Genomic DNA, 19,227 nt, shown 5'->3' on the forward strand with positions numbered 1-19,227 from the left:
GTACATATTCAGTACAGATGCAATTATTTTATTAATATTTTGATCTATAGTGTTGAACCTGTAGATACAGAGGGCCAAGAAAATTAATTTAAAGAAAGATTTATTTCGACTCATGATTTCAAAGGTTTCAATGCATGTTAACTTGGATCCATTGTTTCTGGGCCTGTGGTGAGGCAAAACATCATTGGAGAAGGTGGGATGCATGTGGTGGCGCAAAGCTTTTCACCTCATGGCAGACAAGAAGTGAAGAAAGCTCACTTTTATAGCACAGCCCCTTCTCCAAAACCCATTAAGCTAGCAATCCATTAATGGATTAATCCGTTCATGGGGTCAGAGACCACATGATCTAATTACTCCCAAGGACCTACCTCTGAGTTTCACTGGGGACAAAGCCATCAACAGATGAGCCTCTGAGAAATTCTTAATATCTAAACCTTAGAAGCCTCCTATATTTTTACAGCTGTGCAGAAACTCTCATCCCAACATTACTCAAGGTTCTCTAGGGGAACAGAACCAACAGATACATACACAAGCATGTGCATGCATGCATGCATGCACACACATGTGCGCGCGTGCACACACACACACACGATTCTAGAAAGGATATTTATTACATTGGCTCACACAACCAGAGGTTGGATAGGCCCACAATGGCTATCCACAGGCTGGAGAGCTGGAGGAACAAGCAGCTACTCAGTCCAAGAAGCTGGAGCTTCAGAAGAAAGGCCAATAATACACACCTCCAATCCAGGACCAAAGACTCCAAAACTCCATGATCAGAGTTCACTTTGGAAGAGTGAAGGAATTGGAGTCCAATGTACTCAGGTGATCACAGCAGCCAATCATTCCCCATGCCAATCATTTCTGGAAACACACTCATTAACACACCCAGAAGCCTCTTAGACATCTCTTGATCCAATCAGGTGATAATCCGAATTAGCCATCACAAGCCCACACCTTGTCTACTTGACACAAAAACATAACTTTATACATGACTGGATTTATAAATAAAAACAATAACAAGGCAATAATTCTGACTTATGGGATATAACTATCCTTTGCATAACCAAAAATGCACTAGTTCCTTCCCCAGAATAGGATGCAAAAACTTTGCGTGATGCTTGCTGTTCTGAAATCCCACAACTTAAATACTATAATGTCACTTTAAGTACTGACATTATCAATATTACATCACATGATAAAGAATAAAAGGAGAGTAAACCAATATATCCTCTTAATAAATGTGTACATACACAAACATTTTCTTAACAAAATTGGAAACAAATATTTGCGGTGATTATATTTCTCATTTCCATAACTGGTGATGAGGCCATGGTTGGTACTGATAACTATCTTCTTCTACTACCCATTCTGAATTCCTTTTGCCTTTAGCAAAGTACATCAACAGTCTTGGTTCTTTACTTGGAGGAGTGCATTAGCTATTAGTATTTCAAACTGTCCTCAGATGATTCAAATTGCCCCTTCATTCCTGAAAGGTCTGAGACATTTTTCATCCTGCCTGGATTGAGTGGTTGTAGTTTCTTAGTGACCTTAATAAAAGGAAATGGTGATACTAAGCCACACTTAGGGAGTATACTCCAGGCATACTCTTCCTTACCTCCATGGTGGAATAATGTCTAATTTCCCTTTGGCATTATAGATCAATTGCCCCCACCAACACAGTAACTACCTTCTCAGGATGTTGATTCAGAGCCATGAGGAGCCTAAAGTAGCCAGGGGACCACCTTGATACAGCCCTGAAAGGTATTGCCACCTAGCTGGCATTGTACCTGCATCTTTAAAAGGCCATTTCACCGTTTTATGTAAGCAACTGCTTCAGGATGATGGGAGACATAAGACCAGTGAGTCCCATGATCAAGAGCTCACTGGGGTATTGTTTTTGTTTGGCAATAGCTTTTAATTGATTCTTTTTAGTTATACATAACATTAAGATTCATTTTGACATAATTATCAAAGCAGGGGATATAATTTGTTCTAATTCAATCCCAAGTACTTTCCCTCTCCTCCTCCCTCCACCTATTCCCGTCCCTCTACTCTACCAATCTTTTTGCTATTTATTTACATTTTTTGTTTGTTTTTGTACCAGGGATTAAACTCAGGAGCACTCAACCACTGAGCCACATCCCCAGACCTATTTATATTTTATTTAGAGACAGGGTCTCACTGAGTTGCTTAGCATCTTGTTGTTGCTGAGGCTGGCTTTGAATTCCCAATCCTCCTGCCTCAGCCTGCCGAGCAGCTGGGATTACAGGCATATGCCACGGTGCTCAATTTTTAATTAGTGTCTTGTGGATATACATAATGGTGGCATTCACTGTGGTATATTTATGTACATTCATAGGGAAGTTAGGTCAGATTCATCCCACTGTTCTTCCCTTATCCCATCCCTTCTCCTGCACCTCTTTGGCTATGAAGTGAGTTCCCTGGTCAAAAGCAATGCTGTGTGGAATACCATAATTATGGATAAGTCATTCTTTAGTCAACAGATAGTGGTTTTGGCAGAAGTGTTATATGAAGGAAGGCAAATTCATACCAACAGTAAGTGTCTATTCTAGTAAGGACAAACTGCTGCCCCTTCCATGATGGAAGTAATCCAATGTAATCAACCTGCCACAGGGCCACTGGCTGATCACCCCAGGGAGTGATACCATATAGGGGGCGCTTAGTATTGGTTCCTGCCACTGGCATAGCCAGGTCAGCCTTGGTGAGTGAAAGTCCATGTTGCTGAACTCATGCATAACCTCCATGCCTACCACCATAGCCACTTTGTTCATGAGCCCATTGGGTAATGACAGGGATGGCTGGGGCAAGAGATTGACCATTATCCACAGACTGAATCATCCCATCCACTTGATTATTAAAGTTCTCCTCTGCAGGTCATCTTTTGGTGAGCATTTCCATAGGACACAAATATCTTCACTTACTTCTTCTACAAATGTCTTTATCATCAATTTTCCAATCCTATTCTTTAAAGGTCCCTGAACATCCAACCAAACTATTGGCTACAGCCCATGAATTGGTGTACAATTGCACATTTGGCCAAGAAAAATGCACAACTAGGTGTACTACCCAAAGTTCTGCCCACTGTAAAGATTCCCCTTCACTACTGTCCTGCCGTCCCAGAGAGGAGAAATAGTGCTGATGCTGTCCATTTTTGGATGATAGCTGCATATTGTGCAGAATCATCTGTAAACCAGGCCCTAGTCTTCTCTTCCTATGTTAACTTATCATAATGTACTCGCCATGAGGCCACAAGTTCATGCTGGGAAACAGAATCAACAGGAAATGGAGATATAGATGATTCTAAACAGGGGATTCATTAGATTTGCTTACAGGAGCAGAAGATGAAGAGTCCCACAACGGTTGTCCACAAACTGGAGAGCTGAAGGAACCAGTAGCTGTTCAGTTCAAGAAGCTGGAGCTCTGAGAAAGGAAGGAAAAGACCAATGAGTTAATCCCAGTCTAGGACCAATGGCCTGAAAACTCTCTGAGTCCGCTTGAGAGAGTAAAAGAGCTGGAGTCCAATGTCTTCATGTGACCTCAGCAGCAATGGAAGCATCAGCTCAAGAAGAACAGAGCTTGTGTGTGCATCAGATTCCTGGTTCTTTCACTTTTTATTATTTTTATTTCTTAGTTAGTTGGACACAATACCTTTATTCCATTCATTCATTTTTATGTGATGCTGAGGATGGAACCCAGGGCCCCTCACGTGCTAGGCGAGTGCTTGACCGCTGAGCCACAACTCCAGCCCCCACTTTTTTCCTTTATTCAGGACCCCAATCTTTTGGACTGTGCTGCTCACATTTGGGAGGGGAGATTTCCCTCTTAACTGGCTATACCACATCCAATAATTTCTGGAAACACCCTCAAATGACACCCCTAAAAGCCTTTTAACCTGAGGCATCTCTTAATCCAATCAAGTTGAGCAGAAACTCTTTGATCCCCGATTGTGAAATTTTGAATTATGCTGTTCTTTTTCTATTCAATTGTTTTATGGTATGCAATACTCTCTGTGGGATTAAACATAGTAGAGCAGAGCATAAGTGGCAATCTTAACTAGAAGTACAGCCCTTCATGTCCTACATGAACACAAAGCAAACCACTGAAGCCTAGGAAATAAATCAGTTTGTTTAAGGAATTGAAAAAACAAACATAATTAGATACAGATGTGCAATCTGCATACAACTTGACAAAATTTGGTTTGGAAAACACATGTGTTTGATATTAAATAGCTCATCAATGGAATGACACTCTGAAAACAGGCCATGATTTCTAAATAATCTCACTCTATTTTTATATCTGAATTGATAAAACCTGTAAGGCCAAAATAAATTTGATACAAAGCAGCTGTGTGTACAGAAATAAGAAATAATTGAAACCTTTTATTAACCTCACATTTTGATAGAAAAGGACAGTGGTATTATGTGAATGACAGGCTTCCCAAGGGTATGCAAAAACCTGGATCCTTGAAGAAGGGGAAAGTATTATTAGGGTAGGAACTGTGGCTATATTCCATGCCGCTGGAAAGAAATAGTTCTTAATGAAACACACATGGTGTCTGTTCCTGCCCATTGTGACAATGAAAATACAGTTAACTTTACCAGAGTAAAAGAGAATAGGAGTGACTGCATATGGGAAAAGTAAAGAGAACTGCCAACCACATTAATTCTCATGAATTTTTCTCAAAAGTATACATATATCGGGGCTGGGGATGTGGCTCAAGCGGTAGCACGCTCGCCTGGCATGTATGTGGCCCGGGTTCGATCCTCAGCACCACATATAAACAAAGATGTTGTGCCCGCCGATAACTAAAAAATAAAAAAAAATATTAAAAAAAGTATACATATATCAAAACATCATGTTGTGGTGCTGGGGTTGTAGCTCAGTGGTACAGTGCTTGCCTAGCACATGTGAGACACTGGGTTCTATCCTCAGCACCACATTAAATAAATAAATAGATGGATAAATTAATTAAATAAAACCATGTCATATTCCAAAAATATATAAAATTTTTACTTGTCAATTTAAAAATAAATTAATAAAGAAAAAAGAAATGCAAATACAAACAAATTAAGATTATGATATTTAAAACATAAGAGTTATTAAGAAATGTAAGTGGTGCACCCCTGAATCCCAATGAGTGGGGAGACTGAAGCAGGATGGTCACCTGCAATCCCAATGACTGCAGAGTCTGAAGCAGGATGAGCACAAGTTTGAGGCCAGTCTCAGCAACTTAATAAGACAAAAAATACAAAAGGGTTGGGCATATAGCTCAGTGATAAAACACCCTGGGAACCTTTGGAACCAAGAAAAACATGGAATTATTTTCCTCCTCTCTATGCATTTATACCACTAGCCAGAATACTGGATCCATTAAATCTGCCCCTAATTTTTTTTTCTTTCATTTTCTTTTTCTCATGTTCCTCCTTTACTTCACTTAAGGCCACACATGTGCTTTTTAATTTTTCAAAAGTTTCTTCCCTATTTTGCCTTCTTTTTCCTGCTTCTCTCTTTGATTAAGTTCAACAATATGTCAATATTAGCCCAAATTTAATACTAATTAGATTGCAGCTGTCACTTTTTTCCTCCATCCTATGTCATATGCAATTTATGCTTTTGCCACTAGGTGGTGCTCCGAGTACACATTAGATCTGCTGTTTTTCAGTGACTTTTTCCTACTATGACTAAAGCTTATCTGGAAAAAAACAGCATCTAACATTTTTTTCTAATGTGGTTGATGAATTCCAAAGACTGTTAATTTGAATTATAACTGAGTGTAATGCTAGCTATGGTATCCGGGGTTTAGTACAAACCAGCATGTTTAAGGGAGGTTCTTATCTCTTAAACATGCTGGTTTGTACTAAACTGGCTTGGTTAGTCATATTTAATGATTAAAAAATGGACAGAAGAAGGCTATCAATCAAAACAGTCCAGAAGAGCTAAAATGAACTAGAGAGGTCACTGGAGGAATACTGCCTAGGCAGTATTTCTGGGTTTAGAGTCTGAATTTTAAGTAATTATAAAAGCAATGAAAAAGGCTGAAGATTTTGTGTTATTAACCACTTTAAAGAAACTGTAATCAAGACACAGACAATAATGAAGCAAGACCACTGCATAACAAGATGGAACAAAATTGGAAGCAGTAGAACATATATATGCTGGATAAGAAATACTATAATTATACATGGAAAATTTTTGACTAAGCTATCTTATTAACTTCTAGTATGAGCACATGGTATTTAATATCCAAAACTTGCTGTATAAAATATATTCCTTCCTTAATTTTCATTGATCTTTTAATATAAATCAAGCACGAAACTTGGCATTGGAGATATACACTCAAGCATTTACAGGAATATTACCCTACTCACCCCTCAATATATTTGCACTAGCTATCAACACAGAGAGTCCCTGGTAAATTGTATCTAAGAGGCCACTAAATTTACTATTTGTAAATATACTGAGTTATAAATTCTGTGTTACTCAGCAATAAAACTGCCTATAGTACAAATGATATTCTACTAATATTGAATCTGTATTGGACCTCTGGATAGTTCTTTATTTCAATTTTGATTTCCAAATGTAGGTTTATTTTTTAAGATAAGTAGCACTCTAGTCAATGTTACAATTAATGGATTTCAATATTTTCCTTTATATTATTTTTAAGATCCATAAAGTTACCTCAGAAAAAAGCAAAAGTCCAGCATTTGAGGTTTCCAGAACCAATTTCAACTCTCTTATTTCCAAATATTATATCTGGAAGTTCTGTGCAAGTTTTCATTTAAAAAAAAAAGTGTGTGAAAAGAACACACTTTTTTTTTTGGATTGAAGAGTGTCTCCCAAAAAATATTCATGCTCACTAAGAATTTTGGAATGTGACCTAATCTGTAAATAGGGTATTTATAAATAGAGTAATTAGCTACAGATCTCAAGATGAAATCATCCTGGACTGAGGGCTGTTGAGAGCCATCAGTGAGCTTTGTGTGGACTACACTGGCATTGCAACCAATGAATAGGAGAATCTGGTATCTGGGAACATCCAGTGGAAACTTCCTCTGGCCCAGACCACCCAGACACATGTGAGCCCCATTCAGCTCTTCACATCATGCTGCACAAACCAGGGCACACTAAAGATTCTGGCAACCACCAGAAACAAAGAAAGGGACATAGAATGGTTTCTCAGAATGTCCAGGAGGGACCAGTCCTGCCAACTCCTTGGTTTTGGACTTCTGGTCTCTTGAACAATGAGAAATAAAACTGCTACCATTTTAATTCACCAAATTTGTGCCAATTTGTTTTGGTAACCCTAAGAAATTAAGAAAGATACCAAGAATAATTTTACCTCAACTTTACCTTGTAAACTCAGTAGCAAAATTAGTGATTCCCACATATTTTATAATATCCTGAAACCAGAAATAGAATGAATAAATATTATCCTGAATAAAGAGTATTCCAGGTTATACCACAAATTCCTTTGGCCTTTTTTTCAACATTTCCTCTTCGTCATTGCTGATGCTTTGGGAATACCAGGCCCAAGGTAACTCATGACTGGTGCTATTTAATGCCAGCTCATAAATGGTCCTATTCATGCCTACCAGGTACCCTCAGGACTGAAACAAGAGCCAGGGGTTATGGGAAGGTCTGGCATTGATTATGGCTTGTATATTCAAGCACTTCCTAAAAGATATAGTAGGTCAAGATACGTAGAAAGCAGACAAATAAGAATTCCTAGTCAGAGCTAGGTTGAGGGTAGGAAGAAAATCTACCTGTGAAAGACTTTTCTCCTTTTAAACCATAGATATTCTTGACTAAGGAAGTGGTATGGTTTGGATAACTGTCCTCCAAAGGCCCAAGTGGTAAAGACTTGGTCCCCAGTTCATGGCACTATTGGGAGGTTTTTAAAGAGTGGCCTAGTAGAAGCAAGTTAAATTACTGTGGACATGCTGTTGAAGAGGATATTGGGGTCCTGATTCCTTTCTCCCTCCCTCTTTCCCTTTTGGTGACCAAGACATATGCAGTTTCCACTGTCATGCATTCCCACCAGGACATACTGTCTTCCCACAGGCCCCAAAGCAACAGGGCCAACTGACAATAGACTGAAACTGTGAACAATAATATACCTACAAAATTATCTACACCATGATACTGAAAGAAAGAAATATAAAAGGATATTGGATACATGATGGTATTGTTTCTGCCAAAAATATTCTAATAATTGAAAGAAATAATTAGAAAATGTATAAAATATAATCTGTTACCTCACTGAATTCTAAGATAGGACAATTTTTCCCTGTCAGTTTTCTTTTCCCATTAAAGTCCTTTCTGTCCCAACTCCCAACCCCACCTTCAGAGATCTCACTTAGCCACAATTATGATTTCCAGCTTCAATGTGCATATTCATGGCTAATTTCATACCTAAGCCATCTAAAAATCTTATTAGTGATATGTAAGTCTGCTATGTATTACTGTAGTGAAATACCTGAGACAGGCTAACTTAATACAGAGAAAATGTTTATTTAGCTTACACTTTTGGAGACTAACAAACCAAGATATGGTGGCTTCAATTGTTTGTATTTGGCAAAGGCCTAAAGGCATCATGGTAGGAGTATATGTTGAAGGAAGGATCACCTCTCTTCACAGGAAGCCAAAGAGAGACTTAAGCTTTTATAACAACTCACCCTCACAAGAATCCATAGATTCCACAAGAACTAACTTAAATACTTCTGAGGGTAGGCCCCATCTCTTGAAGTTTCAACATTACCTACCCATACTTCCACCCTGGGGACAAAGCCTCTAATACATGGACCTTTGGGAGACAAACCACATCAAAACTATTCTAAATGGCATTCCTGTTTTATCTTTATTTCTTCTACTTCTAATGTGCTCCTTACTGAATATATAGATTGAGCTTAAAAATTTACTAGTTGTAGCCGGGCGCAGTGGTGCATACCTGTAATCCCAGGAGCTTGGGAAGCTGAGAGTTCAAAGCCAGCCTCAGCAAGGGTGAAGTGCTAAGCAACTCAGTGAGACCCTGTCTCTAAATAAAATACAAAATAGGGCTGGGGATGTGGCTCAGTGGTCGAGTGCCCCTGGGTTCAACCTCCAGTATCCAAAACAACAATAACAACAACAACAAAAAAAAACATTGGTAGTCATATTAGTGTTTCAACACCATGAACAAAATACCTGATAAGAACAACTGAGAGGAAAAAAAGTTTATTTTGGGCTTACAATATCAGAGGTGGAGTTCCTGGTTGACCAACTTCCATTGTTCTGGGCCTGAAGTGAGGCAGAACATTATAGCAGAAGGGCATGGTGGAGGAAAACTTCTCAGCTTATGGCAACCAGAAAGCAAAGAAATAGAGTGAAGAGTCAAGAACAAAATGTGTTTCCCAAGGGCACACCCCCAGTGACCTACTTTCTCCAGCCATGCCCTACCTGCCCACAGTCACCACTCAGTAATCCATTCAAATTACATGGAGCCACTGACTAGGTTACAGCTCTTATAATATAATCATTCACCTCCAAACATCATCCCTGCATTGTCTAACATTATGAGCTTTTGGAGGGACATCTCATATCCAAACCACAACACTTTTTGTGGATACCATTTATAAACAAACTAAGTCCAATCTTCTTAGCCACAATTCAAGCATCTTCTTTACATAAAGAATTTTACATTTTCACCTTTACCTTGCACAGATCCATTAAATAATCTTTATACTTTACACTTTAAAATATTAAAAAACATTTTTTGTTGTCAGTGGACCTTTATTTTATTTATTTTTTATAAATAAATAAATTTGATTTGCTGAGAATCAAACCCAGTGCCTCGCACATCCTAGGCAAGTGCTCTACAACTGAGCTATAACCCCAGCACCAAATATTCTTTATACTCTTAATAGAGGTTATATTACCAAACTTACATTACTTTTACTTTTTCAGGGAGGCTGGGGGTTATAGCTTTACCACTGAGCTATATCCTCAGCTCTTTCCTTCTTTCTTTCCATTTTTTTGTTTTGTTTTGTTTTGTTTTTTGAGACAAGGTCTTGCTAAATTGCTGAGGTTGGCCTCAAACTTTCAATCCTCTTGCCTCAGAATCCTAAGTCATGGTGATTACAGGCATGTGCCACTGCATCCAGCTCCATTTACTTTTTAATTTTTTTTTCATGCTGGGATTGAACCCAGGACCTTGCATTTACGTGAAACAAGTACTCTACCACTGAACTACATACCCAACCCTTCCATTTCCTTTTATTACTGTTTTAGTCTCTCTGTACTCCCACCTGCTACTCTCCCTTTTTCATAGGTACTAATAGCATAACTGTCTTTTAAAGGGTAAAAACTTCCCTGATAATCTAAGATAGAATTAGTCCCCTCTTTAATAAATCCTAGTAGCAGTTGCACCTCATTCATATGATATTACACCTTTCATTGAATTTTAGTTATTTTTTGAAACAATAGAATATTCCAGATGAACAAACTTAGAAAGTGTATATCTGTATATATCCCTAACTTGTTTGATAAAAAGAATCACCTGTGTGCTGCCCCAAGTCTACTGCATCAGAGGAGGGGCTTGAATAGCTGTACTTGTAACAATGTTCTAAAAGAGTTCATGACCCCTCAAATTTGGGAAATACTAGCCAGTCTTCCCCTCATTACATACAGAGGTAACCATAATTCCTGGTATGAAGATAACCACCATGCTCAAAGATCATATGGGTAATTAGACATATCTTAAAACCTGAGGCTAAGGTAATGTGCTTTTTCTATAGCATTAACTTTTCCATGTATGATTGTAAGGCAAAAAGAAAGTAACCAGGCTTTTTTATTTCTCGTGGTATTTTGCATAATAAATTGCATACAACCACTTGTTAAATCCATGGTAAATTAATTTTAGGGATGTAGACTGAAGATACTTTCAATAGCTTATAAACAGGTTAACAAAATTCCATTTGATACAAGTAGTTTCTATAATTGAAAAGAGGATTTTAAAAAGACAGAACAAAATCAATACACATTTTACTTTGAATACATACAGGTACTTTGCACTAGAAAATTCCTTCCTAGTGCTCTACTGTGACTTGTCAAGGCTATAATATATTTTAATTTCAACTTGATGACTGAGAAATGTAGATAATGAAGCTTATTTGTATTCTGTGGAACAAATAAGGAGATGTAGCACAGGCAGATGGAAAAGGTCTAGTTCCACTATAAACACAGGAGGGAGCTATGAGGTTTAAAAAGATAAAAGCCAAATTAAAAAAAAAAGGCACCATGAATGTCAGGCCATATTGTTTTAGAAAATAAATTATTTTCCGTTCTGTGATATAGGATTATTTCATTCATAATTAAACTCCTAGGTTTTTGTAGTATTGCTCTTTTAAAAAAAATTGTACCTTCTTGGCATTAGAATTTTTTCTGTCTGTGCTATGTCCCAGCACTTGTTGACATGACAAGCTTAAAGCCATTTGATAGAATGAAAGGAGACCATTTTTCTGTGAGTTGAATGTTTCAAGAGCACTCATCCATTTTATGAGGAACTTCTATCCCTTTCTAGTACTTCTATCTTCTCTACTTTAGATAACAGAATAAAAAATGCATATATTATAAGGGCTGAAATTGTAACAGAATAACTATTCTTATTATCTAACATCCTAGTTTTTAACAGAAGACTGTTAAATATAAGACACTTTACCTAGGGGCTGGGGTTCCGGCTCAGTGGTAGAGCGCTCGCCTTGCCCGTGCAGAGACCCTGGGTTCAATCCTCAGCACCACATAAAAATAAATAACTGAAATAAAGGTACTGTGTCCAACTACAACTAAAAAAATAAATATTAAAAAAGATACTTTATCTAAAAATCAATATCAGGCATTTCACCCAAAGATAAAAGTAACTGTCAGTAAAAAAAAAAAAACTTTACCATGTACCAGTCACCATAATTACATAAACACATGTCTAACTCTTTCATTTAGTGTCCACAATATTTAAGGGTGCTTTATTTAATGGTTACAAAAATGTTATAAGAGAGGTACTCTTGATTCAATTTTACAGATTTGGAAACTGAAACATAGAAACTGAAATTCACCAAAGTAAAATGACAATATGTAAATAAATAAGCCTTGATTCCAATTTTGATCTGCCTGACTAAATTCTAAGCAATGACATTTTGCTAATCAAAGTGGGTGTGTAGATATAGCCTTAATCTCATCTGGGAGCATGTTAGAAATAAAAGTTATCAGGCCTCACCAAAAACCTATTGAATCACCATGTGCATTTTATTAAGTCCCTGGGTGATTTCTAAGGACATTAAAGTTTTAGAAACACAATTGTAAAGGTCTAGAGTGCCTGTCTTCTTGTAGAGCTCAGTGATAATAGTAGTCCTTGCTTATTCAGAGTATATTTTCCAAGACCCCCAATAATACCTGAAACTTCATGTAGTACTGAACTATATGTACAGCTTTTCCTTGGTATTCATGGGGAATTGATTCCAAAACCCCCTCCATATAGCACAATCTGCAACTGCTTATGTCTCTCATATAAAATGGTATAGTATCTGCCAAAACCTACACAATCCCCCATATACTTTCAATCATCTATAGATTACCTAAAATACCTAATACAATTAAAATAGTTGTTAGACTGTATGTTTAGAGAATAAACCAAGAAAAAAGTCCATATGTGTTCAATACAGAGACAAATTTTTTCTATTTTTGATTCTCATATGGAACTCACAAGAATGTGGGGGGCTAATCTATGTTTATTCACACATATATGTGTATTAAACATGTAATACATACATGCATATATATGAGAGAAAGATGGATACAGGAGAGGGAGAGATTTCAGAGAAGAATGCCTCAGGAAGTTTCTTAAAGGACATAAGGAAATGAGGAAAGAAAAAATGAGCTTAAAATCCTCTTTTAGACTAAATTCTGTCAGTTTATTATTATTAACTACAAATGTTATGTGTCTGGCTTTGATTTCTGGTTGTTTTTGAAATCCATAATATACCAAATGCTATGATAAAGTTTAATTTATAAATTAGGGATTAGGGATGGTAAGAGATGAATAATAATAACCTGAAAAATTGAACAGTCAGAACAATATATTATGATAAAAATTATATGAATGTGGTCTTTCTCAAAATTTCATATAACACGTTACTCAGGCTGCTTCTTCTGAAGATGTGATATGATACAATGTCTACGTGATGTGATGAAGTGAGGTGAATGACATAGGCATCATGATGTATCGTTAGGCTATTACATGAGATTTATTGAATATAAGTACTTTGGTCTTATAACCAACCAAGATAGCTAAGTGACTAACAGACAGGGAGTATACACAGTGTGGATACACTGGACAAAGGAGTGATTCATGTCCTCAGTGGGACAGAGGTGAAGAGCATGAGATTTCATCACATTACTCAATATAGTGTATGATTTAATACTTAATGAATTACTTATTTCTAGATTTTACTGTTTAATATTTTTAGTCAGCAGTTGACCATGAATAACTGAAACATACAAGTAAAACCACAAATAATAAGGTAGAGGATATTGCATATTTGAGTAAATTTGGAAACTGATAGACTCTGTCCTTAGCTAAATTTAAGTCAGGCTTTTCTGAGTTTTCTTTCTGACTATCCTTAGCAAGACTCCTGCTGGGTCAGTTTAGCACAAATAAAATCTCTTTCTACTGATATCTAACCAAATTCTTCTTCCCCCCAACCTCTAGTATCTGACTATTTTCGATTACTTTACTAAATCCCTCATTCCCCACCTTCTGTATGTAACTTATCACCCTGGTCTGCCTTTAACAACACTCCTGTCAAGTTGGTTTGCCAGAAAGCCAGATGCCTCTTACCTCAGAATTTTTTTCTGAGTTATTTTTCATCCATTGATCTCAACTCTGCTGCTTGACTACAAATTCCCACTTGTCCTAGAAGTGAGAGTTAATTTCAACTTCTCTCTCCCTGAATAAAGTCTGCTTTACTTCCTTTAATATGAGTATTTTTTCCATAATAAATTTAAGAGATTTAAACTAGCTGTTTCCCTAGAAATTATATTGGACCTAAAATATAATTTCTAAAGTTAAAGCTAAGCCAGGCATGGTGGCACACACCTGTAATCCCAGTGGCTCGGGAGGCTGAGTTCAAAGCCAGTTTCAGCAAAAGCAAGGCACTGAGCAACTCAATGAGGCCCTGTCTCTAAATAAAACACAAAATAGGGCTGGGGATGTGGTTCAGTGGTCAAGTGCCCTTGAGTTTCAATCCCTGATCCCCCAAAATAAAGTTAAAGCAAAACCTTTGATATTTCTTTTAAATATCATATATAAAAGGCTTCAATATTTCTTCAGTTTATATTTCTTCTAAAATTTTGTTAGAATGGCAAGTTTCTGGTAATGCGTGACTAGCATGCCTTCATTGTTCATCATAATAAAATATTCAGAGAGTCCTTTATTAGTATTCATAACACTTTGTAAGTTACTACTTTTGGAAACTCTGGTAAGAAGGGTCCTGAATTTCTAAGGGATTCAAAGATAAACTGTTTGGTTAAAGAAATAATAATAGGTAAAATAAGACAATCTCATTCTTCTTTCTTCCCCCTCCACTTTCCTCACCAACCTCTTTCCTTTCTATACCTTACCTCCCTCAAATATGAAAATTTTTCTATTGCTTCCTTAAAGCAGACCTAGAGGTCCTCCAATATTGTTTAATCTTTTATTCATCCCCCAGGGGCATGATTGAGAAATGGAAAACCTATGGACTTTGAGAATTATCAAACTCCTATGATAAGAAAGGGCTAACACAATTTGGAAAGCAGTGTGGAGATTTCTTGGAAAGCTGGGAATGGAGCCACCATTTGACCCAGCTATTCCCCTTCTCGGTCTATTCCCTAAAGACCTAAAAAGAGCATGCTACAGGGACACTGCTACATCGATGTTCATAGCAGCACAATTCACAATAGCAAGACTGTGGAACCAACCTAGATGCCCTTCAATAGACGAATGGATAAAAAAAATGTGGCATTTATACACAATGGAGTATTACTCTGCATTAAAAAATGACAAAATCATAGAATTTACAGGGAAATGGATGGCATTAGAGCAGATTATGCTAAGTGAAGCTAGCCAATCCCTAAAAAACAAATGCCAAATGTCTTCTTTGATATAAGGAGAGTAACTAAGAACAGAGTAGGGTCGAAGAGCATGAGAAGAAGATTAACATTAAACAGGGATGAGAGGTGGGAGGGAAAGGGAGAGAGAAGGGAAATTGCATGGAAATGGAAGGAGACCCTCAGAGTTATACAAAAGTAGATACAAGAGGAAGTGAGGGGAAAGGGAAAAATAATACAAGGGGGACAAATGAATGTCAGTAGAGGGGGCAGAGAGAGAAGAGGCGAGGGGAGGGAAGGGGAGGGGGGATAGTAGAGGATAGGAAAGGCAGCAGAACACAACAGACACTAGTATGGCAATATGTAAATCAATGGATGTGTAACTGATGTGATTCTGCAATCTGTATTTGGGGTAAAAATGGGAGCTCATAACCCACTTGAATCAAAGTGTGAAATATGATATATCAAGAATTATGTAATGTTTTGAACGGCCAACAATAAAAAATTTAAAAAAAAATAAAAAAAAATTAAAAAAAAGAAAGGGCTAACAGTTTTAGCCTGTTCATTATAACTAATGTGATACTTTCCATACCGAAGGGAGAAGATGGTTCTAATAATAAGTTCTCTAAAACTAAAGCAATAAATTGAAATTTTGGAAAGAATTAATAGATTCTGGGGAGGCATGCCTCATGAACCTCAGGAAATTTCTTAATGGAAGTTAGGAACCGAGGAAAGCAAAAGTAAGCTTAAAATCAACTTTTAGACTAAATTCTCTGTTTATTATGGTCAGCTTCAAACGTCTTGTGTCTAGTTGAGATTTGTTCTTTTTTTCTTTGCTTGTTTTAATTTTTTCATACCAGGGATTGAACTGGGGGTGCTTTACCATTGAATCACATCCCCAAACATTTTTTATTTTGAGACAGGGTCTCATTAAGTTTCTGAGACTGACTTTGAACTTGTGATCCTCCTGCCTCAGCCTCCAAAGTCGTTAGAATTATAGGCATGCACCACCATGCCCAGCCTCTGGTTATTTTTGAAATTAATAATATACCTAATCACCAACAAAAAATTTTTTTATGAAACATATTTACTAAAAAGGATAGTAGCTTGGATCTTCTAACACAATCTTAATCGTTTCAAATGATCAAGAAATATGGAAAAACAGCTTGACCATGTGCTAGGAATTAATTGCTTTCACTACTAAATTATGTTTTAAAAAACTGAGCCAGGCGTGGTGGCCTACAACTGTAATCCCAATGGCTCAGGAGGCTGAGACAGGAGGAACTCGAGTTCAAAGACAGCTTCAGCAAAAAGCAAAGTGCTAAGCAACTCAGTGAGACCCTGTCTCTAATAAAATACAAATCAGGGCTGGGGATGTGGCTCAGTGGTCAAGTGCCCCTGAGTTCAATCCCCAGTATAAAAAAAAAAAAAAACAAAACACACTAACTAGAGTCTGGAAAACAAGAATCCAATTGCTTTCTTTAGAGTCTCTCAATCACTCATTTGTCTCCATTGTCTTCTTTCTTATTGTCCATTTTTTTTTTTTTCTGGCAATGCCACTTTCTCTCTTTTGAAGATCTTGTGATATCAAGCAGCACAAATTTTTTACTGGTTATACCTTCAAATTCATTATTTTTGAACTGTCAGTGAATATTTATTTATATTTATTATATATATTTATTTATTATATTGTATTATGACACTGTTATTCATCAGGTTTGATCTAACTTTTTCCTCACTCAATAATTCTTTAAAATATAAATAACTACAAATTCAGCTGAGTTAAAGGGTAGGAAGTTAATTTCAATAAGAACAAGGACTTCAGGGGCAACACAAACAAAACAGTCAAACAACAAGAATAAAACGTCCTAAAAGATCTCTCTTGCAATATGAAGCACTTGTTTTAAATTATCAAGCAGGAAACATAGGGGCTTAGAGTTACCTTCTTATTGTGAATATGTTAGTATAAGATAGTGTGGACTCATAATCTATGTTAGGGAGGCAGGACTAACATAAAAGATGTGTTAGTAATTCTGTTTGCTGACACCTTCTGCTTCATTTTATGCTCATCTCTATACTGTTGCCTTAGAAGATTGCCCTATTCAAACTGCATATCTCACATTCCCTTGTTAGCTTGTATTTGAGCTAAGCCAAAGAGGAACATTAACTAGAATATAAATGAGGAAAAGAAAAGTTGGGGGATAACACCACCACTCCTTCCACATTATGACATCTTGAGCAACTGCTGAATCCCTACGTGATTAGTTCTCCCAATGGGCATGCCCATTTCCAAGACACTTGCCCTTCTGCTTTAGAGGTGGTAAAAGTTTCATGCTGTTTCTCCTCTCTGAATACCAACCATTCCTTGTTCTTTTTCTTAACTGGCATGCATCTCTTTAGTAGCCCATTCATTAAAGTTTGCTCAATTGAAATATATGGGGTAAATTCCATTTTCTGTCACTATGTGACATATAAGCAAGGAGCAGGCACAGAGCAACAACAAAATTATTATGTGATTTTAAAAAGTAATGAATTTGGACTTTTCAATATATTGGAATATGTAGTTTGTATAACTATGCATGGATGTTGTTGAAGAAGGGGAAATGTTTCCTTTGGTGAAATGCTCTTATGAAAAGCTGATGCCATAAATGTTAGGCAAATATTTTTGTTTTCTATCATTCAGTTTTTAATATGTTAACATTCTCTGTCAGTTGCTAAGAAAGATTAGTATATTTAGCACTTTCCAAATATATTTCAACACAAATATGATTATTCCCAAAGCATTTCCTAAGACTACTAATCCTCTAACTATATTAAGAAAAACACTGGGTGAGTCTGCTGAGGGTTCACAGAATGATAGGTTTTGTGACTTGAATATTTCCCAAGAGGACTCTCTTAGATATTTTCCTCCAAGAATTCACTAGGAAACAATTCTGTGAAATATATGCAGGTCCCCCCCACGCCAGGACTAAAGAGTCTTGATGCAAACAAATCATAGACCTGCCCCAAGATAATTAATGTACTGCTGAGCATTGCAGTTGACTATGGCAACAAGGCAATAAGAAAGCTATGACTGAGGAAGGATAGTCCCACCTAGAACTAAGAATTGAAAAGACCTGGAGGGGATCACCACACTCCAGGATTATGTTTGGGGTTTTTACTAGTTCTGGTTCAAAAGTCTGAAGTCATAAAAAAATTGGAAATGTAACTAAAATAAAATTTTTGAATCATATTTGTAAATATGACTTTTAAATGGACTTCAAATACTTGTATATATTGATCAGCATATTTTCTCTCAGGAGAAATATTTTCTTGGGAAGCCAAAGCACAATTTTAAGGTTATTTTGTGACATGGAATTGGAAAAAGGGGAATACTTGAAACATCTTAATGACTAGTATATAACCATCTCCAAGGCACAGATATATGTACCTCTAGAGTAACACTCCTTGCTCACAGAATGGAGATGAAAACATTATCCAATATTTATCTCTTATTTTCTGTTTTCATATAAATAATTGTTTTATATTGAAATACCGTTTGGTGAATAGTCTTTCTTTAGTTTATTCTGTCAAGTACTGACTGTACTTGCTTGTCAAGGAAGAAAAAAATCACAATGTCTGTTTTATTTATAATCATATTCATTTGCTTGACAGTGTGGCTCATAGTAGATTTTCAATGATTGATTGATAAATTGGTTTATTCACATACCAGTTCGTGTAATCAACTGCTGAACGAGATTTTGTATCTATATCCTAAATGTAAAAATTCATATTTCTTCTCAGACCAATATGTTAACTTGATAATTTAAATCTTATAAAATTGTTTTAGTTCTGTATCTTTACATTATTGATCTCTACTTTCCCTAACAACACTATGCAGTACAGTACTTTTTCCAATTTTTAAAATTTTTTTTTTAATTTTTTTTATTTTTTATTGTTGGTTGTTCAAAACATTACATAGTTCTTGATATATCATCTTTCACACTTTGCTTCAAGTGGGTTATGAACTCCCATTTTTAGCCCATATACAGATTGCAGAATCACATCAATTACACATCCATTGATTTACATATTGCCATACTAGTG

Source organism: Marmota marmota, unplaced genomic scaffold (genome assembly GCF_001458135.2).
Source record: "Marmota marmota marmota unplaced genomic scaffold, marMar, whole genome shotgun sequence".
Taxonomy (NCBI): Eukaryota; Metazoa; Chordata; class Mammalia; order Rodentia; family Sciuridae; genus Marmota; species Marmota marmota.